Source organism: Artibeus jamaicensis, unplaced genomic scaffold, assembly GCF_021234435.1.
Source record: "Artibeus jamaicensis isolate MK-2021 breed Jamaican fruit bat unplaced genomic scaffold, CSHL_Jam_final contig_781, whole genome shotgun sequence".
In the NCBI taxonomy this organism is placed as follows: Eukaryota; Metazoa; Chordata; class Mammalia; order Chiroptera; family Phyllostomidae; genus Artibeus; species Artibeus jamaicensis.
This window is the reverse complement of record NW_026521968.1, coordinates 3,390,832-3,398,191: the sequence shown is the minus strand read 5'-3', so window position 1 is coordinate 3,398,191 and position 7,360 is coordinate 3,390,832. Positions and strand designations below refer to the sequence as shown.

Here is a 7,360-nt window from a genome sequence, read left to right as displayed (position 1 = left end):
ATTTTAGCTGTGTGACAGAAGGCAAATTATTAAATGTCTATTATTTAACAGTTCCCATTTCTTTATCAGTAAAATGCTTTCCTCATGCCTTACAACACAGGGGGTTTGGGGAACAGGTGAGAAATAAATGAGAAAGTCTCTGTGACACACTTGGCTTTGTGTCTGCTACAACCCATGCCAGGTATTGTTAGTATCTCTTAAGGTGTTTCTTCATGTTTTAGATCCTTTAAATGTCCCTTCTTTTCTGTCTCTTTTTCTTTCACATAACTGACTAAAGAACAAGAGAATTATTATTGCCACATGGAAGCATCAGTTGGCTGTGAGGTCTGAGCAGACCATGTGTGCAGAGTGCAGGTGCCCAGTTCCAGGTGTATCCAGCATTGGAGGAGATGCCAGCCCCAGCTGCCATGTATGAAATCGTTTACAAAAATCCCTCAGAGCACCACTGCATGCAAATGTGTCTAGGATTTCAAGGCCATGGGGTTGGACTGAATGCTGCATAAATGGCTGCTTATTTCAGCCTTGAAGGACTTGTTTGGGGGAAAGGGTGCTGCCTTACCCTTGGACATGCTAACCTACCAGGAAAACAGCTTGTCAGCCATCTTGAGAATATGTAGCCCTGGGCTTGTCAACTTGTGGAGCTCTCTAATATTGTTAGGATCCTAAAGAGACAAGAAATGTGTTTTCAGACTGATTTAAGTTTCTCCTTTTCTCCTTGCATTATCTGGTACTGGTAGGGAACTAGTATTGGTTTGACTAATCTTCAATTGTAGAACATTTTTCTGCTCTCATAAGTACCTTTTGGTGCCAGCATAATGTTTGAAGACAAGTAGGCTAACAGCTCCTGTTGATGGGATTTGAGGGTGCTGAAAATGTTCCCAGCAATTTCCAGCCTTGTCTTTGGTGAGGTGGGCTTCAGAGGAGAATCCGCCTGAACCAGCCAGTGCTGTGTAGGCCACACTTTCATCACATGTGCACCTGATAAGGAGGCTGGCTGAAATCGGCAGGGCCTCCACACAGAGGGATGTCGTTGTCTTCTGAGAATTCAGGGAGTACATTCATCCTTTGCATTTAAGTGAAGATTTTGCAAAACGTACCAAGTTTGGAAAGACAACTGTACATGGAGTTTTGATCAATGAACTTATTTCAGCTCTCCTAGGTACTATATAAAATGCCAGGGCCAGGCTGTGTATTTCTCTCCCAGGAAATTAACTTTCCAGCCCTGCCATATGTTGGAGAAGTTGTACAAAAACATACAAGAATAAATGCAGTGTTTTAGCCATTAATTAATTGGTCAAGGGAGAAGAGAATGTGTTGGAATAGAGGGAGATCACTGAGAAAATATGTTAGACCATGTGGTAACATTTATATTTGCTCCCTGTCTTACCCTCCCATGTACATGGTGGGTAACATTTCTTTGGTTGTGTTGGCTCCATGTGAAGTGGTTGTATGTTTGTATGCATGTGTGTATGTGGGGGTCGAGAGCACATCAACTCCACATTATACATGTACTGTCTTTCATTCTCATAGGTTCATACACATGTATTTACAAACTTGGAGGTTATGGAAGGTCTGATTTTCTAGATGTCAGAAACAGAGTGGCTTCAACAGGGTATTGGGAGCTGCTGCTGAGCTCGTAGTGGACCCCATTCCCATCGCACTCAAAGTGTCCAATTAGACCTTGGACACTTTGTAGTGTCCATGTACATGACTCAGCACACTCACAGGGGACACTGCCTGATGTCTGGAAGCCTTGAAGCTGCCCATCATCAGTCATGATGTTGCTTCCTGGCTGTCAAAGACCATGTAGACATCAAACCAGAAGGATTCAAAATGATTCGTAATACACCTTTTCATGTGCATACAACTTTTTTCCTGTGATTGTCCATTCAAATTCAAAAAATACCTTGAAGTATCCCAGAAAAACTCCAGTGTGGAGGGGAAAAATCAGATAAAAAAAGTAATGTGGCCAGTTTGTGCTCTTTTATTACCCAAAGATTTATCACATTCACTATATAATTAAATCTCTACATCTGTGGGGCACAAATGTTTTGTTTCTAACATTTATGGTTTGACATCAGAAACATCTGTGCAGGCCCCAGTATGAAACATCTGGAAGACATTTCTGAGCTTTTATGACATACAGAGTGATCTTTGTTTTGGAACAAGTGTGTGGTTTTCTCCAGTAGCTCTCCCTGCTGGTAATGTCCTTCTAATTGGCATTTCACTAGGGGATTGGAAGAAACCCAGTTTCCTGACCTCTGCTGTGTGTAAGAAGATGCTCCAGAACAATTTCACACAATCAAGATTCACAGAAGGAGAAGATACTGTGTCATGGGTTTAACTCACTTAAACCATGATTTATTGATCAACAGGAGCCAGTTGAAAAAAGGGAGGGGAACTGTCATTATTGACTCAGACCTTTCCTAGATGTCTTTTTTATGGTAAAGGCATTTATGACAAAGTAAACACTATTTCTCCCCTTTACTAATTAGAAAACTGAGTCTCAGAGGGTTAACGTATTCAAGGTCATCCAGCTAATATGTGGTGGATGTGAGATTTGTCTAATACTCTCTTAGAAGATGGTATCCTTGTTTGAAGAGTGGGCAAGATAGTTTGACATGCAACAGATATTTATTGAGAACTCACTATGTACAAGGAAGTATTTTAGGTGCTAAGGATAGGCCAATGGACAAAACAAACAAAATTCCCTGTCCTCATGGCACTTATATTCTAGTGCAATAGAATGACAATAAAAAATTAATATGTAAGTTACACTGTAGGTAGGACATCAATGAGTGCTATAGAAAACAAAAACAAACAAAAAGAGCTAGGTGCGAAATTCATGAACATTGTGGGAAGATTTGCTTTAGTTTGGGTTCCCCCCAGCAGAGCCTGACACAAATGCCTGATAGTGGATAGTTTATTTGGGAGGTGATCCGAGGAAGTGACCTAAAGTAGGAAGGTCAATAAAGGGCATATTAAAGAACTGGTTGCTCCATCTCGGAATCCTCAGAGGAATTGTCCTGTGGCAAAATAAAAGAACTTGGGGCTTTCACCCTTCATTGGTTAAGAGTTGCTCCTGGGGAACTTGAACTCCTCCAAACATTCAGGTTGTACCTGTATAGAAGAAAAGGTCTTCTTGACTCCAAAGCAGCAATGCATTGAGGTGTCTGAGCATGTACTTGGCTCGAACACTGGAAGTGTTTTCAACACTAGGCTGAATTCAAGCTGGCAACAGGCACTGGGTTGAAATTTAAAGTGGACGGGTCATTGCAGTCCTTGCAGTGCAAGTGATATTTAAATAAGGAATTGAAAGAGGTCAGAGATGAGCTGATAAAAGAGGAGTCTTTGTGGAGGTATACCCAGTTCCAAGGCCTCAGTGTGAAAGGATGCCTAGCATGGTTGAAGAATATTGACTGGGCTTGCCTGTGTGGCTGAATTAAGGGATCATGAATGAGAGCAATAAAAGATGAGGCCAAGGGTAGTGGGGGACAGGTCATATAGACCTCATGTATTCCTATAAGAACATCTAGTGAGCCATTGGAGGGTTTTAAGTAGAAGAGTGAGGTAACTTGACATACATTTAAATGCATCATTCTGGCTGCTGAGTTGGGAATCAACTGTGAGAGAGATGATGAGGATGGCTGGGGCCAGTGTAGTTGCAGCAGAAGTGGTAGGAAGTGCATGGATTCAGGATACACTTTGAAGGTAAAGCCCACAGGATTGCCTGGTAGACAGAATGTGAATTATGAGAATCAGAGATGAGTGAAAGATGCTTGTAAGTATTTTGGCCTCAGCAACTAGAATAATAGAGCTGCTATTAAGTGAGACAGCGAAGGAAGTACAAGAAAAAGATTTGATAAGGAAGATCAGGCATTCAGTTTTGGATATTTATAATTTGAAGTGAATAGTAGACATAGAATAAAAGATGCCAAGTAGGAAGTTGGACCTAAGCCTGAAGTCTAGGGGTGAGGCTCAATTTGGAGACATAATTGTGGGAATCTTCAACATATGGATTGTCTTCAAAGCTGTGAGACCAAGTGAGATCACCAGTGGAGGGATGGAGAGAGAGAAAAGTGCTTCAGAGGTTGAGCCCTGAGGCCTTCCAACATCTATAATTTGGAAGATGAGGAGGCCAATGCAGGGGACAGAGAACACAGAGCCAGAGAAGAAGGAGGAAAGCCAAGGGAAGTTGTGTATGTGAAGTTAGACTGGCTCAGGTTTAAGGGAAAATTTAAGGAGAGTAATTGAGACAAGGAGTAGAAACAGCTTCTTTGAGTTATTTTGCTGCAAAGGAGAGTTGACAAGTGGAGTTAATAGTTAGATGAAAAGTGAAGTCAAGGGAGGCTCTTTTTTGTTGTTGTTGTTGTGAGAAATAATTGCGACTTTTCTCCTGATGGGAATGAGCCCTGGGGAGGGAAATGGAAGATATAGAGGAGAGAGAGCAGACTTGCTCCCTCAATATCCTTCCCACTGCACTCAAGGAGTAATGGGTATAAATCTCTAGGGGCATTTCAGCCTTAGATAAGAATAAGCATAGTTCATTGCCTTAACAGAAAAGATACAGGTTATAAATTTTGGTCCCTGTAGAGATATTTTGGTAGAAATTTCTGAAAGTTTATACTGATCTCTTCAAGTTTCTCAGTGCAGTAAGACAGATTATGATATTGGATGCTGAGAAGAGACAAAGGTGTAATCTATTTGCCTAAGAGAGCGAGGGAAAGAACAAACAATTGAAATATTATATGATTGCTTGAAAACAGCATTAAGCCTCCATTTGAGGCTTATAGTCATACATTTATTTTAGCAAGGTAAAACCCATGAATCTATCATTAAAGGATGACCAATGAGTGAAGTTGCTGGTAAGTTAGGATGCCCTGCTACATGCTTTCCAGGACATATTGCTATCCCGCCACTCATTGGATTTTATGAGGGAGCAGGAAAAAGGTCATTCTTGTATGCATTAATGGCAATGAGAATTGATAGAACCTTCTGGGTGAGCAGCAGTTTCATATCATCAAAATTTAAAAATATCTGCCTGTGTACACCCATAATGTGGTGCACAGCTCAGAGCTGCATTCCCAGGACCCCGGTCCTTTGTGGGACTTGGACACTTACCTCCCCAGCTACTGGGAGCCCTGACTCTACTGCAGGTTCTCAGATGGGCTGGTCAGTTGGAATTGCCCTCAGCCAAAGAGGGCCAGCCCATTTGGGAGCCTCATGCATTTACTGACTGGTCAATGTATGGTGGGTATCCGGCCCACCTTGCCTCAGTGTGGGACAATTCTGAAAGGCCATCAGAGGTCTAAAGCTCCCCATGCAATCTTCTCAGGCCTTTGTCATGGCTGCATCACAGCTCAACAACTTCCTTTTTCCAGTTCTAGTTCCTTCTCTCTTCAACACCCAACAGATGTTCTTCACTCAAATGGTTTCCTACACTCACATCACACTCATAGACTATTTCCCAGGGCACCGAACCTAACAACCCTCTAACTTATAAATCCTACAGTTAGAAAATTTTCAGGAGAAAGTAAATAAGGGTACAAAGATTTTGTTGATATATTGTTTATAACAGTGTAACACTGAAATGACTTCAACAAGAAAGTTTGCTTAAATTATGTATGATACCTTCATATGAAAGAGACATAGTCTGGTATACAAGTGTATTTAAGGACATGAAAAGATTAGTTCAACATTCTGCTGAATGAGAAATGCCAATTACAAGACAATGAGTTCATAAGGACCTTATTTAAGTGATCTGTATGAATACGGGTATATGAAACACATGTGCAGTAAGATATTGTAAAGAATAATCACCAAAATCTTTAAAGTGGTGAACTGGGTATTGGATTTATATAGATGCTTTAAATTGTTTTCCTTCTGTTCAGATGAATTGTCTAATTTTTATATACTGAAAATAATTTGCTTTTGTAATAAGTAAAGAAGACAATTATTTTAATTTGAATAAAAGTGAATTAAAACTCTTTTTATCTTCAGCATGAGAGGAATGGAAAAGTCCCATGGGTGGGTGGGTAAAACTGGTACATGAAACTTTGCTACATACACAACTACAATGAACTTCAACTCCAGCCCTCTTGGGCAAATGTTTGAGGACTTCATGTGGACATGTCTACATTCCCAAAACTTAGTATATAGGGTTTTTTAAGGAACTATGTTCTGTTTGACCTGTCTACTTCAGAACTGTAGTTTAGATGTTGAAATGTCTAAATTTCTGAGATATTTCAGTGATTTGTGGCTATAATATATAGAAAATTTAAAATCAAGATTGAAAAAAAATGACCCATATAATCACCATAGTATTTTCACACATATCACAGCTATAGAGACCACTTAAGAGATGCTAACATTGTGTGGCAACTTTTGGCAAAATTATTACAGCAATGGTCCCAAACCTTTAGTCAGTGAAAATCCACCTTCAAGATTTCTTCTATTTGTGCCATCTATAAGAATACTTACTCAATCTTTTTCCTTAAGCAGACTCTGTAGGAACATACAATTTTTAAAATTTTTTATTTAGTTATTATTCAAGTACAGTTTTTTGTCTATTTCTCCCATCCCAGCCCCCCCTGCCCTGTCTCCCCACCTCCCTCCCATTTCCTCCCCCCTAGTCCTCATCCCTGTGTCTTTCATACTTGTTCCTCAAAATCTCTCCCTTTTTTCCCCTTAAATTCCCTTCCCTTGGTCACTTCCCACTTGTTCTCTATTTCAATGTTTTTGTTTTTACTCTGTTTATTTGTTTGTTTTGTTGTTTAGCTTCCTGATAGAGGTGAGATCATATGGTATTTGTCTTTCAATGCACCTGGCCTATTTCACTCAGCATAATGCTTTCCAGTTCCATCCATGTTGTTGCAAAGGGTAGTAGCTCCTTCTTTCTCTCTGCTGCATAGAATTCCATTGTGTATATGTACCACAATTTTTTGATCCATTCATTTACTGAAGGGCACCTAGGTTGCTTCCATCTCTTGGCTATTGTAAATTGTGCTGCTATGAATTGTGCTTGGCTATTGTGGTGCATAGGTTCTTTGAAATTGATGTTTTAGGATTCTTGGGATATAATCCTAGCAGTGGAATTGCTGGGTCAAAAGGCAGGTCGATTTTTATTTTTCTGAGAAAATTCCATACTGTTTTCCATAATGGTTGTACCAGTCTGCAATCCCACCAACAGTGAACTAAGGATCCCTTTTCCCCACACCCTCTCCAACATTTGTTGTTTGTTGCTTTGTTTATGATAGCCATCCTGACTGGTGTAAAGTGGTATCTCATTGTGGTTTTAATTTGCATCTCTCTGATAGCTAGCGATATTGAGCATCTCTTCATGTGTCTCTGGATCTTCTGT

The 7,360-nt window shown here is 40.3% G+C and overlaps 1 pseudogene; it reads left to right on the top strand.

Annotated features, from left to right (window-relative positions):
* Positions 1–386: 386 nt before the first annotated feature.
* Positions 387–756, top strand: LOC119050853 (ribonuclease P protein subunit p14-like; annotated as a pseudogene).
* Positions 757–7,360: the final 6,604 nt, after the last annotated feature.